The sequence below is a fragment of the Halyomorpha halys genome, unplaced genomic scaffold (genome assembly GCF_000696795.3).
Source record: "Halyomorpha halys isolate HHAL.00 unplaced genomic scaffold, Hhal_1.1 Scaffold169.1, whole genome shotgun sequence".
NCBI classification, from domain to species: domain Eukaryota; kingdom Metazoa; phylum Arthropoda; class Insecta; order Hemiptera; family Pentatomidae; genus Halyomorpha; species Halyomorpha halys.
The window spans coordinates 1,653,355-1,670,487 of record NW_027104700.1 but is presented as its reverse complement, the minus strand read 5'-3'; the positions used below and the strand labels follow the sequence as shown (position 1 = coordinate 1,670,487).

At 32.1% G+C, this 17,133-nt stretch overlaps 1 protein-coding gene across 5 annotated transcripts in view; it reads right to left on the bottom strand.

Moving 5' to 3' along the window:
• The window catches only part of LOC106678941 (ATP-sensitive inward rectifier potassium channel 12), a 388,098-nt gene that overhangs the window by 189,702 nt on the left and 181,263 nt on the right, over positions 1–17,133 (bottom strand). The gene's annotated exons all lie outside the window — the stretch shown is intronic.

Here is a 17,133-nt window from a genome sequence, read left to right as displayed (position 1 = left end):
ATAATTAATGAATGCACTAATTTAGAGAAATAAAAAATATTGAAATTAAATTTTGATTTTTAAAAGATTATTATACAAAAGGGACTAAGCTTGTAGTTCAATCGATTGCCAACAGATAGCTTAGGTATATTTATAGGTTCGCTTGTTCCTATTATCAAACGAGTTGAATAAATTGTCAGAAAACCTCCTAGCTTTTTTAAAATATTCTTATAATATTTTATTATATAAAATTCTGATTTATGATTTAATTAAATTTTGCTATCATTAGAATACTAAATTAATTAAGACATTATTTTATATATATCACATATTATATAATGAAATTCGCTAGACTTCAAAATATGATCAAAACCCGTTTATAATTATTTAAATGTCGTAATTATTTTTACATTATAACATATTTTATTATACTCCAAATAATATTTAATATTATCAAATTAAAGTTAAAAATAGTATATAATTTAATATTATTAAATTATTTAATTGATTTCTACACAATAATAAGTGAATAATTTCCACATCACATATATTAGTCCATTTTTGAAATTTGATGGTTTTAATAATGATAGATAATTTTTTTAAATAGATGTTGGTTTATGCTTCATACTTTTCTTCGGGATCGTAATACCCATCATCTAGTTTCAACCAATAAAACGATTTCTTTATAATGTTTAATAATTATGTTCCTAAAATTACATATTCCCTAATGGAATGCTCAAATTATATTCACTTGTTTCGGAAATATATTCTTTTTCTCCGTAAAAAAATTGAATGTGTACACATAACAACATATCCACCTTAACAACATATACTTTTAAAACTGAAAAAATACAGCATTTATTTATTTCTCTACCCCAAGAAATAATATTTCATTAACCATAAAATTCATTTGCAGCGATATTAATGCAACACATATGATATATGTGCCAGAGGTCTATGGTTTAGAACGCTCGGATATCGTGAGGGGCCGTTGGGTTTTCAAAAGTTAAAATATTCGCTGAATAAATGTGTTGCATTATTTTTTTCAAAGAGGTTTGAAAAAAAAATGCAACACATTTATTCAGCGAATTTTTTTTTTTTTTAACAATTTTTCATTTACATTGTTTAATGACAATATTCAAAAAGGAAATTCGATGAAAATCTTGTTATAAATAGTTTCCATTTTAATCAAATAAATATTATAAATAATACATATAATACAATATTATAAATGTTTACACCTATAATAAATTCTTTGTGTAATAGTTAAATTATAATTATGTCATTATATCTTATTGTTTAACTATATTATATTATGCATTAATGTTTTCATAATTTTAAACAGGAGAGAAATCAACAGGAACCACCTCTTCATATTAATGCAAACACCTACTTTTGGAAACGTTCTCTTCTACGGGATTGTTACAGTAGGCGTGGTGGTGGGCGGGGTTTCTCTTTCGAATCATCATGCGATTGGTCAACCTCGTAGATGCTGAAGGACAGATGTGTACAATCGAAAGTTCAGTTACGAGATATTCTTCAAAGGCTACGGATGATACTGAAAACAGCTCTCAGACGAAAAATAAATAAGTACCGTAAAACCCCAAGTACCTATAAGAAATGTAAACAAAATAAATTAGGATAGATAGTTATTTGGCCTTGACGTTATGCAGATACTATTCTATGTATGATAGTTACTGATATTATATATTTTTTATGTAAATAATATATAATAACATATATAATAATATAACAAAATGTATTTTGATTACCGAGTAGGATGTTTCGGTTCTGAAAATTATTTAGCTTCCACACTACCGCCGAATGGAGCTTTGTATTGATGCAGAAAAGAAAAAAAAATCATTCGCAATTTGTTTTAGGCATTTAAGTGTCTGTCGTTCTATATTCAAATTGTATTCTGGGCGCTAAGAATGAAATGAAGAAGAAGACAATGAAGAATTGTTTTGACATTTAATTTATCATTTTCTGAAAGTAGGTTGATATAATATACAGAAAACCTTCAATATATTGAACATTAATATAACATTTGCTCAGTGTCATAGTTCAGTTTCCTCAAATTTTTTGAGACCGATTTAGTCCAACATCCACACAATGTCAGCTGATTTATTTCTACTGCAATAATTACATTTACGTAACGTTAAAAGTATTAAATAACAAAAATCATAAGTTACAAACACACAAACAATTAAGAAATTATTAAAACTCTCTACATACCTTAAAGAACGCAACTTTAATAGTTCTATATATAATTCGAATCCCTAGACAATTGACATGAGCGAATACAAGTTTTATGGTACAAACACAAGAATGTGGAAAAAAAAATCTAATTTAATATTTTTTTATTTATATTTTAAACTGGAGAACTAAATGTTAACTACTGAAAACGATCAAATTTTAAGGCTTAGAAATATTTAATAGGCTGGATTGTAGAATGGAGTAGATAAAATATTCTTGCAAGTAGAAATTACATTACTTATTTCCTGATGTGACAAATGAGAAATTATGAAAAGAATCAATAGATAAGCCATTTAAAATATTGAAAAATAAAATCATAATACAAATACATATCCACCCGTACTTCTGTCACAATATAGAGTGGAGGAAAAGGTATTTGCAAAGATAGTGTTTTTATTAAATTATGGATTTAGGTATTAAAATATACATGTATAAAACAAATGTAAAACTTCTCGCTAAGTAAAATGAAACTTAAATCTTATAAAAATTTCTGAAAAATTAATTTATCACACCACACGTTTAAATTTAATCTTTTGTGTGTAGTCCGATAGCAACAATAACCGCTTACAAACGTAGTTACTGAGTGAACTATGCTTTTAATTAAATCTGTATTGACTCGTTTCCGTTGTTGCACTAAAAGATTCTTGAGGTGGTTCCTTCCGGTTATGCGGTGTTTTCAAACAGTTTGGTCTAACACGTGCCCTAAAGTTCAATTATATTCAAATCTGGTGACAGAGGAGGGGTGTGCTGTGACCAACATTAAATATTAACCTTCTTTAGTTTCATTAACAGTATACTTTGGATCGATTTTCAGCGAGAAAATTAACTAATGTTGGTTCCCAGTTTTGTTTTCTTTTTAAATAATTTATATATTGGGGTGACGGTAGCAGCGTAGTAACGCGTCTCTGCCAACCCAAAGATTTCGAGTTCTAATTTTCGCCCAACCCGGGATTTTTTCAAGCATAAAATTATGCAATACTCACTCACAATCTTCCCCCGGGCATTTGTAGATTTGGGTGGTTGGGAAGTTTATCATGGAAGGATTGGTATCTGGTTCTGGCCAAATCGGCAACATATGAGATATTGAGGTCCTGATGGATGGGATGACTTGATTCGTGACAAGGTAAGGAGCGTTAAGGATTTTGAACTGCAAGAATTGGATTCGGGAGGAATTTGATGGTTTAGTTGAGCCCCAAAGCTCAACTCCGTATGTCCGAAAGACTCCCGAGCAGTACATTCCGCGCTCCAATGAAGACGAGACATCAACCACACGATGGCATTGCTGGATAGTGGAGTGGAAAGTTCGGAATCCGAACTGGTGGATCTGGGATTATGTGGTTGGAATCAAGGATGGGGTAAAGTCGTTTCAAGATGAGTTTCACAAGGATTTTGCCCATGATAAGTAACAGAGAGATAGGACGGTAGGAGGATGAGTATTCTGGTTGCTTTTGAGGTTTGTGTTTCCAATTTAAAATATTTATCATCGGCGCAAAATCTTCACATAACTTTTTGCATTAAAAACCCCTGCAACAGATGGAAGATTTGATTGCCAACTCCATTATAGGCTACGGATCCCTAAACCATTACATTTCTATCCCCACAGTTACTATTACGTTTTCCTTCTTCAGTTCTTTATTTCTCCTTCGTCAAATGGTCCTTCGTCCATTGGATCCAAATTAATTAAACGTACTCACATCAGAAAACAGAATATCTCCCTAGAAACTGACGGGGTTGTTAATGTATTCCCTAGAACAAGATTTTTTTTTTTATAATAACGTTATAGTTATTTTCAAAAATTGTAAAATAATAAAAAAGCTTTTTACAAAAAAAAAAAAAAAGTTTAACCGTAAAATGAAAGAGCATTTAGAAAAGCCTACTTATAATTAAAGCAAAGTGGTTGCATAAATATATTTAGCAGGTAGTGTAAACTTGCCAAACAAACAAACCTTACCGGATAAGCAAGGAGTTACTGAAGAAACAACAAACACCATGAGCTACAAATAACACACTTTCCTCCTCGTTTATATGTACATTATCTACAGGGATCATGTTAAGGTGAAAATATCAAATATATTATACCCAAATTACAGTGGAAAGTCGGTGATTCCTAAATAAATTTTAAATTGCCCATGATTTCTCACAGTAATTATAAGCAACGATTAATCAATGCATTTATTATTTATCTGAACTCCAAAAAATTCATATTCTTTAAAATAGTGATTTTTTATTTTCTAAATAAAAACAAAAAATCTTTTACACAGAAAGTTCAAAAAGATCAAGCTATATAGTTTTGCGGTCTGAATTTGTAGAAAACTCAATTTTGTGTCATGGCAACTTCACACATCTGACCTATATTTTTGCAAGAACCAGCAGGAACGAGAGTCGTGATAAACCTCAGATACCTGGCAGAGGAGTTGGTGCCCATCAACGACTGCATTTTGTAAGTTTACAATAGTGGACATTCCTTTTGATCTCAACGTTAACTTGAGGTCTGCAGTCGTGGGCAACCCCCACTTTTCGACTTTACGTTGCTTTCAGGGATAGTTGGGTTTCCCTTGATTTTTAATAATAACAGCGTTATTATTTAAATTGTTATTTTATCTTTTTCGTGGTTATTAAAAAAAAAATCTTAAAATGTAAAATTTCTATAAGCCCTGCTGCTTACTATTTAAACCGGTCAATAGCGAAAAGTTATTTCTAACTTAAAAGTCAACAATAATTCTTTTGTTGAAACATTAACACCGGTATCGTTACTGGTGTGTTTTGTTGAAAATATTGGTTCACTAGCTACTGAATAATTCATTTCGATATTTTGCTATTGGCGAATGCAAATTGTTGATATAAAAAACATTTTCTAAGAAATAGTTAACATTTCACTATAGGCTAATATAAATGTTAATCAGAAAAATTATATTAATATTTACCTTTCTCAGGACTATTTTAGTTGTATTTACATCAATACATAAAATAATAGATCATTGCACTTAGGATATCTATCCTCTTCGTTCCCACACTACAGCTGTCTGCTGCGTCTTCTTCTAGATCAAATGACGCGATATCAATCGACGATAAGCTCCTAATGAGGATCCTTTAAAGTTCTTGATACATACTTAGCATAACAAGTTTCCGAACTTAATACTAGAATTATAATGATGATAATGATTATATAAATTAGAATGATATGACATTTTGAAGGAATCGATGTCATGGACATTTTTACCGATCGTTACTAATTTCCTTTTCTTAAAGCTATAATAGGTTGACAATTTAAGCCGGTTTCCGCAATAAGAAATTAAATTTGTAATCATATAAACGAAATTTAATCAAAGTGTCCAAAATAATCGATTTCCTTTACTAGCGATGTTTTAAGATTTATTTTTACTTGAAAATATACCTCTGACTAAAACATATAAAGGCTTATATGGCAGTCGAACCTTAGTCCGATGTTTCAGAAATATTATCTCGAAGAAATGATCCGGAAAAAGCTAGCGAGGCACCGACCTCACCCTAAATATAGTTGCTCCAGTACTTGACTGTCAATCCGATCCACTCCGCGCAGTTGTGTCTATATTTACAGTGGTTTATTAGACCAGTAGTCAACCCGGTTCAACCTTTCAGAACTTTTGATAAATCTGCCTTTATTTATTAAACAGCGCTGAAGACATCGATGAGGCCGCTAGTGCAGAATGAACGAATAATATATTAAAAAAACAAAGAGGGCAATGTGATGACAACTTTCGTAAATTAATGAACTACTTAAATACTCCGATTATTTACAACTATTCCAGAAACACTAAGAATAAAGACTGTTCTTACGCTGAACTCATTATATCATCAAGACACGAATATATTTTAAGATCTATCTGTGTCTATAATCGCTTATTTTATAAGGAGATAGGAATTATTCTCAGAAAAAGAAAAATCTATTTCAATATAATGTTCTTGATAATTATTCTAAAACGATTTCTAGCTATAAGTCTTTGGGTTAAATGAGGTTACCTTAAAATAGAAATTATTTTTTAAAAAGCGTTGAAAATCGAAATGAGTAAAATTTAAAATGCGTTATTAATTAATCAAGGAAAGTGCATGTTTGGGATGTTATCTAAACTTTTCCCGTTAAAATCAACTTACAATATAACATCAATTTTATATTTTTTTTATAACTTTCTCGAAAAAACTACTTTAAAGATCCTAATAAATATACTTATCATATCAATGAAAACTTAACTACTAGTGATATGCCCCAATACTATTAAATATCACATAGATCAAATAAAGTAAATACTCATTCATGTTTTAAAATGTAACAACATTTCAGATAAAAACAAAACCCCACTACACAGACCCTGTTAGACACAAAACTTTATTTCAAACAGGGGCTTTTAAAAAAAAAAATTAAAACTTGAGCCGCTTACCATATTACTAACGCGCATTTGGCGCCATGAACTCTCCACATACAGTGGACTTCACTATATCCCTTAAAATAACTTTGGGTAAAAGAAGGAAACATTTCTCATTAAAATTTATTGTACTTAATTATTATTAATTTTCATAGGAGGGTAAGAAAAAAAAAATTAAAACTTGATTGGTCGTTTGTATTTGTAAGGCCATATCTCGAGGCAGTATATATTATATGTCGAATAGTGATAGTCGTTTTTATAACTAATAGTACTTAAAGTAATTAAAGTTGTTTCAAGCTGTTAGTCCCTTAGTTAAATAAATTCTTCATCGGCTCCTAGTCTATAAGATACCACGGAAGTCCGAAAAAGATCAAGATATTTTTTAGGCTATTATAAAAAAAAAAAATCAATACATTATTATAAAAAAAAAAATCTCGTTTACCCATTATTCTGCAGGGAGTGGACATTTACTGAGTCAGTTTGTATAAAGTGGGTTCCTCGACATTAAACGATTTAAAACCTAATAGAATATAATCAATTCCTGACCACTAAAGTAATTCAAATTAAAAAAAAAAAAGGATCTCCAAATATCCAGATTGAATACAACGACGAACCACTAAATAGGAATGTACCAATTGTCCGAACATTCATATTTCATGAGGAAATGAACATATATCCGCTATGTTGAAACTTGATCAAGAGATTAATTAATTTTCTCCAAAGTTAATTAATAATAATAATTGTTGCACCTAAAAAAAGATTAATTTTTGTAATTATTAAAAGAGAAGAAGAAAATAGGCCAAAAATAAAAGAAACCAAATTTATTCATATTTATTGTTCTTTTGCCAGAAGTTTCTTAATTGTAGCTTAAATCTAGAAGGTGAAACACATAAATAATGAAGTCTCAGAATATATTTATAAAAATATCAGGCTCCATTTATTAGCGTTTAAATAACAAATTCAGTTTATTTAGTTCCTATCTCATTAATAATTCATTATTCGTTTCGTCCTAGTGAAATGATGATTCAATTATTCCATAACATAGGAAAAAAAAAATATACAAATCAAATTTATACCTAGGATCTTTTTTTATTTATTAGCACTTTTTAAGGAGTGAAAATTAGTGCTTAGAGCAACAGTAAATTCGCCATAACCAATGATCCGATTTACAACAGAAAAGAACATTGATATGTTGTTTATTTATTTTGATTTTTGTAGTATAGAAAGCGATTACTGAAAACCAATCTAGGTTTAGTAAACTATTTTAAAATTCAGCAAAGCGAATACACGGATTTTCCAAAACAATAGTAAAATAAAATTAAAAAATTTATTTCATATGATGAAGGCATTCAAACGGCTCAGGATAAGGAAAAGTTTGTTATTCCTAAAATCCTGAATTACTCGACATTTTTCGGGTTTCCTACTGGACTACAGATAGGAGCTCGCTATTTAAAAAACTTCTTTGTTTAACAATCTTTGAATTGTTAAGTTGATTCATGTCGTTGAATAAGCTGAGATGTATGTATGTAAAATGATGGTATGCTGCGAAATTCCACGACCCCAAAACAACATAAAAAATTTATAAACAATAAAAAATGTTTTGTTTTTTTAAACAAATTTATAATTATCAAGGTCGTTTACAGATAGGTAAAATGATAAATATTTTAACAATTTTTGTATTATAACCAGCAATATAAATAATAAAATTTACATATATGTATGTATAGTTGACCGTAAAAATTGATATATAGGGAGATGGTCAGGGTTGCGGTCAAAAGAGAAATAAAAATAGTTTATAAAATAGTTTAAACTATTTTTATTTCTCTTTTGACCGCAACCCTGACCATCTCCCTATATATAAAAATAAAATTTACATATTAGCATAAAATAATAAAAAATATTTTTACAGATTATTGCATTTGCTCCTATCAAAAAACGCAAGTATCTGTAAATAAGACAATTATTAGCGCTCAATAGAGAAATAGAGCAGCCTTATGAAATTCTAAATTTCGAAGACGGCTTTGTAATAATTTTTTCTATCCCGAAAATCGGTTTTAAGTCAGCAATCCCTTAACTTGTTTCATCAAAGCAAACTGGTGAACAAATTTGAGGCACCTTTGTCTGGATTTCCCTTTCGCAGAAAATTTAAATGATAATTATAAATTATTTTTATTTGTATTAATGAATGCAAGGAAAATGATAAAGTGAGAAATGGCCGTTACTTCAAACTATGTAACGAAAAATACCCATTAATCATTATATCACAACAAGGCTGATCGTTTATGACCTAGACTAATTCCGTAACGATGTATTTAAGAGGTGCAGAGGTGCATAATAAACAGGATAGGACTGACCCCAAATTTATCAGAAGCTCTCACAGATGAGGAAGCTAAAATTACATTAGTGTTTGAATTTTTAAAAGGACATCGCCTTCTTTATAAATTATAACTCCTCTTCGATTTTTATTTATTTAATTTTTTATCATTTTTTTTTTTTTTATATTTTTTATTTTAGGATTTTTTTTTTACTTTTATCATGCCATAGGCGTTGATGACCAGAGGGTTTTACTTCTTTAAGCAACAATCAACAACAACCACAAGAGGTGCATGGAAGAACGTCAGGTGACAATATCGAGAATATAGGAATGTATATATTTTTTATTTTTAAACGTTTTAATAGAAAGTCACCAGTGATGAATTTTCAGACATTAGAATACAGCCCCCCCCCGCCCCCCCCCATGCTCGGAATACAAGCGAGAGATAGGAGAGCGTCTGAGAACATCGAAAATTAATCTTATGAAGCAATTCATTATTCTGTTCGGAATTATCTCGTACTTGCAGGATAGTTCTCCATTTATTAAATATCAGTGATATATAAATGGATGTAAACGTTTTCCATACTATTATCTTTCTTCACAGATGATATAATTTGATATTTAATAATTTAACATTAATGTTAAATTAAAAACATCAGAAATTGGCAATTAAAATAATTACAATAAATTATTTAAAAAGAGTTACTTTGCTTTCCATAAGTGAAACTCTCATTAAATCCGTTTTCATCTCCCCAAAATACTTATTTTATAATGAGATTGTTGCAATTCATTATTCAATAAAGTAAATTACGTTTCAGTTTGTTAATTTTGAATTTTTATCTAAAATTTCTGCAATAATATTGATAATAGTCAGAGTTTTGAAAGGAATGTAATTTGATGTCTGTGTAGCTTCACTTTTTAAAAGTTTTTAAGGAATCCGAAATACTTCTGAAATGTGGTAGTTCATTATTTAATAAATTCAAAATTATAAATAGAAAAAAAAAACTTGTGTTTAAACAATTATAGATTATAGATAATTTATTATATTAAAGGCATAATGGATTACCTATAATATGAAAATCAGCAGTATTTATTATTTTTTATGTATGTTTATAAAAATATTAAATATCTGTCCAACATAATTAAGCAATCCTTTTAAATAATTGAGTAAGAGAACCATCTAATCGAGACAAACATAAAAAAAAAGAAAAAAAAAGAATGAGGTTAACAAATTTTACAAGAGACTTGATGTTACTAGAATGAACAGCCTCTTCTTGGCAACATGAGCGTGGAATAATTGTGTCCAAGGTGCACCTGTTCTCTAACGACGGCAATATTTCCAACTAACTGACCTGTAAACAAAGCTGAATATTGTTATAAATAAATTATTTAATGGCCGCAGGATTATTAAATCATAAGATAAATGTGGAATAGGATATCACTTGGTAGACTGATATTTTTTAGCAACTCGATCTTTTTTCAATAGTGTGATAAAAATGAAACCAAGTTTAAAGAGATTTAATTTATTTCTTCTTTTAATATTAATATGCATACAAAAAAAAGTTTTTTTGCCATTCAATATATTTTTTTATTGTTTAATGTTACATTCTGTCTTAAGTTCATAGACAGTGGTAATGGGGATCATAGAGTTCATTCACACCATATTTACAAATATATAAATTAAATGATAACAAAATAAGAAAAAGTGGAGAAAAAAATAAATTAATAAAAAACAAATTTAAACATAAAGTAAAATAACACCTTAAACGTAATCATTCCTATTTACATTTAGCCAGGGGTACTCCGAATCAAGCTCTTCCCCCCACTCATGTAGAAAACAGCAGGACTCAACCGCGTCACTGGTATTGAAAACCAGTGAAGGATAGGTGAGGACGCTAGCTTAATAAGACAATTAATTACTGAGACAAGATCACTAAATTATCTTCAATTATAAATCTAATATATTATAATATATTTTATTATAGATATAAAGTTACAGCCCTTGTCCTAATCCCAACTCTCATGTAAATGTATGTAGTGATAATGCATATAAGGAGAATTACGGAGCAAATAAAGTTAGGACTATTCTAGTAAGCGTACGTTTGAATTATGCTTCCCTTTTCTTTTTTTTTAAGTTTCTCGTCCCAAGTGCTCGTAAGTGGTGCCGAAACCCGGGACATTTGATGACGTAAAAGTTTTTTTTAGTCCGCACATCTTATTTTTTCTCTTTATTGCTCAAGGTGTGACCCCGATAGTAAGAGCCACAGGATCTTAGAAAGGAGATTTCGGATCTGTAGAGATTCACCGGGAAACACTATATAAAACGGGGTGATCGGCTAATGGGGAGGATCCAGACAAAAAAAGAAGAGAGACTGCTAGATGGAGGAGACGTAGAAGAACTCAAAGCAGCTATAGTATGCAGAGTAGAACGGGGCATCCTCAACCAGATACAAGCGGACAAGGTCAAGGAGCGCTTAAAGAAGGCGTATGGAGGAGGACGATGGGCCCGAAGGATGTTTAGGAAGAAGAGAAGACAAGGACAATTGAAGGGGCACTACGCAAGGGAACTGCTATCCCGGTACAATCGAATTGCAGGAAAATCGAGTGAGATGATGGAAATGGGTCAGGTCCAGACCCGAATGTATTTTCTATCGGATATTTTGAAAGTTCAGTTTGCACAGGAAATCGGGAAGAAGGAAGGACTCCCAGAGGTTAGGTCGTTTGAGGAATGCTCGCAGGACCTAATAGATGCGCAGGCGCATGAGAGGAGGAGGCGCATATGGAGGTCAATGACTCGGAATGGACAAGGGTTCAGCACACTCGGTCCAGGAACCCTCAGAACATGTGGCGTATGAGAGACGGTGAGCCTACAAAGGATAAGAGATCGAACCAGGTGAGGTCTAAAGGAAAGGGACGCAGAGAAGTTCGCATATGTCTTGGCTGCGGGGAGGTGGAACATTTGGCGGCTCAATAATCCCGCACTAAATGCTTTGAGTGCGGCAACAAGGGGAACATTGCCAAACAATGCCTCTACATATATCGAAGGCGTGAGGCAGACAAAGGGGAGCCCATGGAGGTCAACGCCCAGGAAATACGACCTAAAACCAGACAAGCTGGTTCGTCGAGTGAGTAGACGGAGGCCTCAGGAATATCGGAAACAGAGGAAGAGTTTGAGGAGATAAATAAAACAGCAGACGTAGTAATTGGACCAAGCGAACTGAAGGAAGGAGATCAACGTCAAAGGTGAGATCAGCGGTCTGCCTATCATCGATGTCAGCGGAAAGAGATGCCTGGTGGAAACGGGGAATTCCCACACCATCCTGCACTGGGAGGTGCTAAGGAAGATGAGTGTAGAAGAGAGGAAACTCCAGATGGACGTTGTGGTATGTCATTTTAAGTTAATCATCCTGGGTGGGCCCTGTAAAGTAGAAGGGGAGGCGGAGATGGATTTAGGTGAATGGGGAGTCGTGGGAGAGCCATTACGGGTTCATATTGTGGAGAAAATGCCCCACGAATATCAGACAATTATAGGCTGCGACCTTTTAGGGAAGGCAAGTGCGAGGGTTAGGAATATCAAGGGCTTGTGGAAAATTCGGTTGGGAAGGAGGCGGTATCGTTGTCGTGAACTCTGAAGGAAAAGGAAGAAAAGAATAGGTGCGATCAAGGGGGTGGGGTGAGACTGGAGACAAGATATAGAAAGGGAGTATGCGGATATTTTTATCAAAAAGGGAGAGTTACTGGGGGCGACCGGACAAACCATGCACCAGATTCCCCTGAAGCAAGATAAGATCTCATACGTGAAAGAAAGGCGTTACCCACATGCTTTACGGCAAAACATCCGAGAGGAATTAGTAAACCCCACACAAACAGGGCATCATCGTAGACAGCACCTCCCCATACAACAGTCCTTTATGGATAGTGCGGAAGAAGGGCACACCGTGAGATAAGGGAGAGAAATATAGGGTAGTGATAGATTACCAGGGTCTTAATAAGAACTCGGTAGACGAGAGATATACCATACCGCGACTGGAAGATATTTTGGATAGATTGGGTAGTGGTATTATCTTTAGTACTTTAGATGTGAAAGCCGTTTACCGCCAAATTAAAATGCATCAGCACAAGAGAGCCTTTACATTAGAAAGGGAGCATTATGAATTAAAAAAGAATGCCATTCAGACTGAAGAATACCCCCATTACTTTCCAGCGGTTGATGGACGAATTCCTGCGGGGAATCGACGAGTCCATGTGCCAGGTGTACATGGACGACCTGCTCGTTTCAGCGAAATGTTGCGCAGGGTATTCCAACACCTCCTGAAATTTAAGTTGAAGATATCGGCAATATTGAGGCAAAACCGGATCACTTTTTTGGTGCACACAATATCGGAACAAAGAGTCAGGTCAGACACGAATAAGGTGACAGCTATCAGGAAAATGGCAATTCCAACGGACGTTAGGGGAATGAGGAGATTGGCCAAATATCTGGTACCCATCAACAACTTACTGAAAAAGGGAAATAGGATGCTGGTGATACCCGATGTGATACAGAATATAGGGCGATGCATGAAGACACTACAGAAGGAACCGGTGTTGGCATTCCCGGACTTCCAACGGACTTTTACCATTACAACGGATGCAAATGAGAACGCGTTGAGGGCGGCTAGAGTGACCCGATGGAACGAACTCCTCAGTTAGATAACATTATTAGACGGAAGGGAGCCGGAAAGAGGAAAGAGAACCAGAATGAAATTCTGGAGACGTACCAAGGAAGAGGAAAGAACCAAAAAGGAGATCTGAAGGGGTGCCGGCAGAGGAGCGACCGTACACTGGTGAATTACAGCGTTAGGCAGAAGAGGGAGATAGAGATTCCACCCTATAATAGAGATTGCAGGAGTGAGATGCCTTGTGTACATCGGCAGTCTCAACACTATCATGTGCCGAGAAACTCTAGAAAAGCTGTGTAGTGGAGAGGAGACACACCAGATTCAGGTATGTCAATGTAAATTAATCACTCTGGGTGGCGCTTGTGTGGTTGATGGGGATGGGATAGATCTATGCATAGATTATTTTTTTAACATTTTGTGCTCGCCGAAACATAAATTATACATATACATTGATTCTAAATAAATAATACCTATCTAAATTTATAACCAACAAAAACTAAACCTTTTTTTAATATCATTTATTCGATATTAATCATAAAAGAAATTAAGATGTGGCCTAATAAAACAACTTCTTAACACGGCATTCGCGTGGGATAATGATAAGAATGCCGCGTATCAGACGGAGAGATCTGGCGAAGAAAGAGTTTTGCGGACCGAGGACGGACGGAAGAGAAGGAATTAGGCTGAGGGAAACTTCAATTTATGAAAAAAATACCCTTATTTGTATAATAAAAGTTATTTGTACTGATATTATATCAAATGAATAGGTTAATACAACTTAAATATAATTAAAAACTTTTTTTTTAATCAGAAAAGGATCCAGGGCAGGGGCCAATAAAATCGAACAACATTGAGACAGAAGGTTTTGATGGCTGAACTTTTTCTATAGGACCTCCAAACGAGCTCCGAACACTGTGAAACTTAAGATAAAATATATGATAGAAACTTCACTAATGAAATCAAACAGCTCATTTTTTATAACTAAGCTGATTATACAGTATGTGTTCGATTAAAATTACAATGCAAATAATAATTATACTTGGTGCTTGAAAACAATAAAACGTGGTGATTAACTCTATCCATACACAAAATCTAATTTTTGAAAAAAGGTATTTTTAATCATTATCTTAATCTGTATGGCAGTCTACATTACCTGGAGAAATCATACTTATTCAACTGCCATACTGCTTTTTCATCTTATAGATAAAACATGGAATGTTATCTTTTTTTTCGAACAGAAAGCGATTTCGAGGTACAATTTAATAAAAAAAACAGCATAAGGTAACTACTTTTTATTTTTTGTTTACAGAATTTTGAAGAGGGTCAAAAATCTTACTTAACTTTTCACGCGTTAGTAAAAAACTTCGCTGGACAAAATTAATACTTTAACTGATAATTTCCTTCTTTTTTTTCTTTACTATATGTATCTTTATTGTATCCATTGTTTCGAAACTTTAAAATGTATTGTATCTACAATTTCTTCATTGTATTTTTTTAACCGTGCTTTCTATGGTTATATGTCAATTTTTTTTAAAATTAATTACATATTCTATCATTTAATTTCCTGCATTATATCCTAATATGTTTCCTATATTATATAATAATTATAGTTATCATTATAAAATGTTAATATTCTTTTCTTGTATTTCTCTTGTCTGTAACCGTTTTTAACCGTCATATCCCGTTCTTTGCCTATCTGACATTTGCTTTTTTCACTCGTTCCATGTCTTTTAAAGACGATAGTTGGGTGGTTTTGATTTGTTCTTTATTTATTATTGTATTTTTTAATTTTAATTATTCTTTCTTGACATTTATTTATTCTCTTCTAATTCCGTCTATTAAAATGGTATTATTTATCTTATATCTACTTTTCTATTTTTACGTGTTATTACGTCTCCTGCTCATTTCAAATTTAATATTCTAAGCTATTTCTTTTTATTTATATTTTTCACTTATCGTTGCATAATAATTAAGTTGGTTTATATATTTAATAGCCTCGATAAAGCCCTACAAAGTGCGGCGATTTGTCTGCAAATAAATAGTTTTTAACTATTTCTGTTCCTTTTTTTCCGTACCACCGACCATCCCCTTCATATTCCGAACACATTGAAATATACATATTGAAAAATATAGTCAATTATTTAAATATATTATAAAAAATAATAATTGTTTGAATTTTTTTCGGTTTGCCCTTTTTAGAAGTAGATAAAACAGAAATAAGAATTTTTAAGAAATTTGTGTAAACAAGAAAATTAAGAAACTTACTATCCCGCTATGAGGCAGTGGTAATAAACAAGTATCATCAAACAATTATGATCCTGGATTAACTTCGAACCCACTGCTTTTCGATGAACTACCAAAATGGAAAACATGACGAGAGTAAATTGATCGGCCAGCGTGGTAATGAAACAGACTATTTTGGGCCATTAACGTCAGTTAATTTCCCGGCAACTTCGGCAGGACATTTTAATTAATAGCTGAGTTTATAAATAGCCTATATAACAAAATTAATTAAAAGACTTATGAGGAATATATAATTTTTTTTCATATATCCCTAATATATGCATTTAATATGGTTTTCCATATCGGATTAAATAAAATGAACTCTAAAATCCAATGATACATCTAGATAAAAAAAATGTCAACTTTATATTCCGATCACTAATTATTATTTTAGTTTTTAGGAGTTATCTGGGTGGCGGTCAAGAACGGTAGTAAAATATAGTACAACAAATAGTATAATACTATTTTATATATAATTTTATCACTTCTTTGAGTCTGGTTTTATTGTTTAAATAAAATAAATTGTATCTAAATTTAGTCTCAAATACTCTTTATTTTTACTTTAAATATCTAAAGTTTCGACAACCTAACCATCCTCATGGACAAGCTATTAAATAATAGCTTTTGTTATTTATTCATTATTTCCAACAGCATTATTACTAAAAAATTAGCATAATTTAAGAATAAATTCACTTCACGCACCAAACAATTAAAAATTGCTTGCAGACTATTCTGCCCTGGTCAATAAAATTAGTCAAATTACCTTAAGACACAATGAAGTCATGTTTAATTACTTATTTTGTCGCTTTTTCATTCAATTTTAAATCTTTTAATTACAAAATAACTTAACACTTTGTTATCATGCGATATTAATTATAAGTTACAATCAGGTCAGGCATATCATTAATTTATGACAATATGTATTTTGGTCTGAATTCTTATTTATATTTTTATCACCCACATCACAATCCACAATTCAATCTTTAGATGACCTCTCTTCAGATCATAGCCCGGTTCTACATCACATCCATTCTAATCCTATTCCTAGACCCTCTCCCCCTTCAATGGTTACAGGACAGGTAAACTGGAAAAATTTTCGGACTGATCTTGAAAACGTACTTGACTTAAATATTCCCCTAAAAACAAAATAACAGATCGACTCTGCTATCGAAATACTTTCTAGATCGATAGGAACTACTATCACTAACAATACTTCACCAATGAACATAAAAAGTTTTAG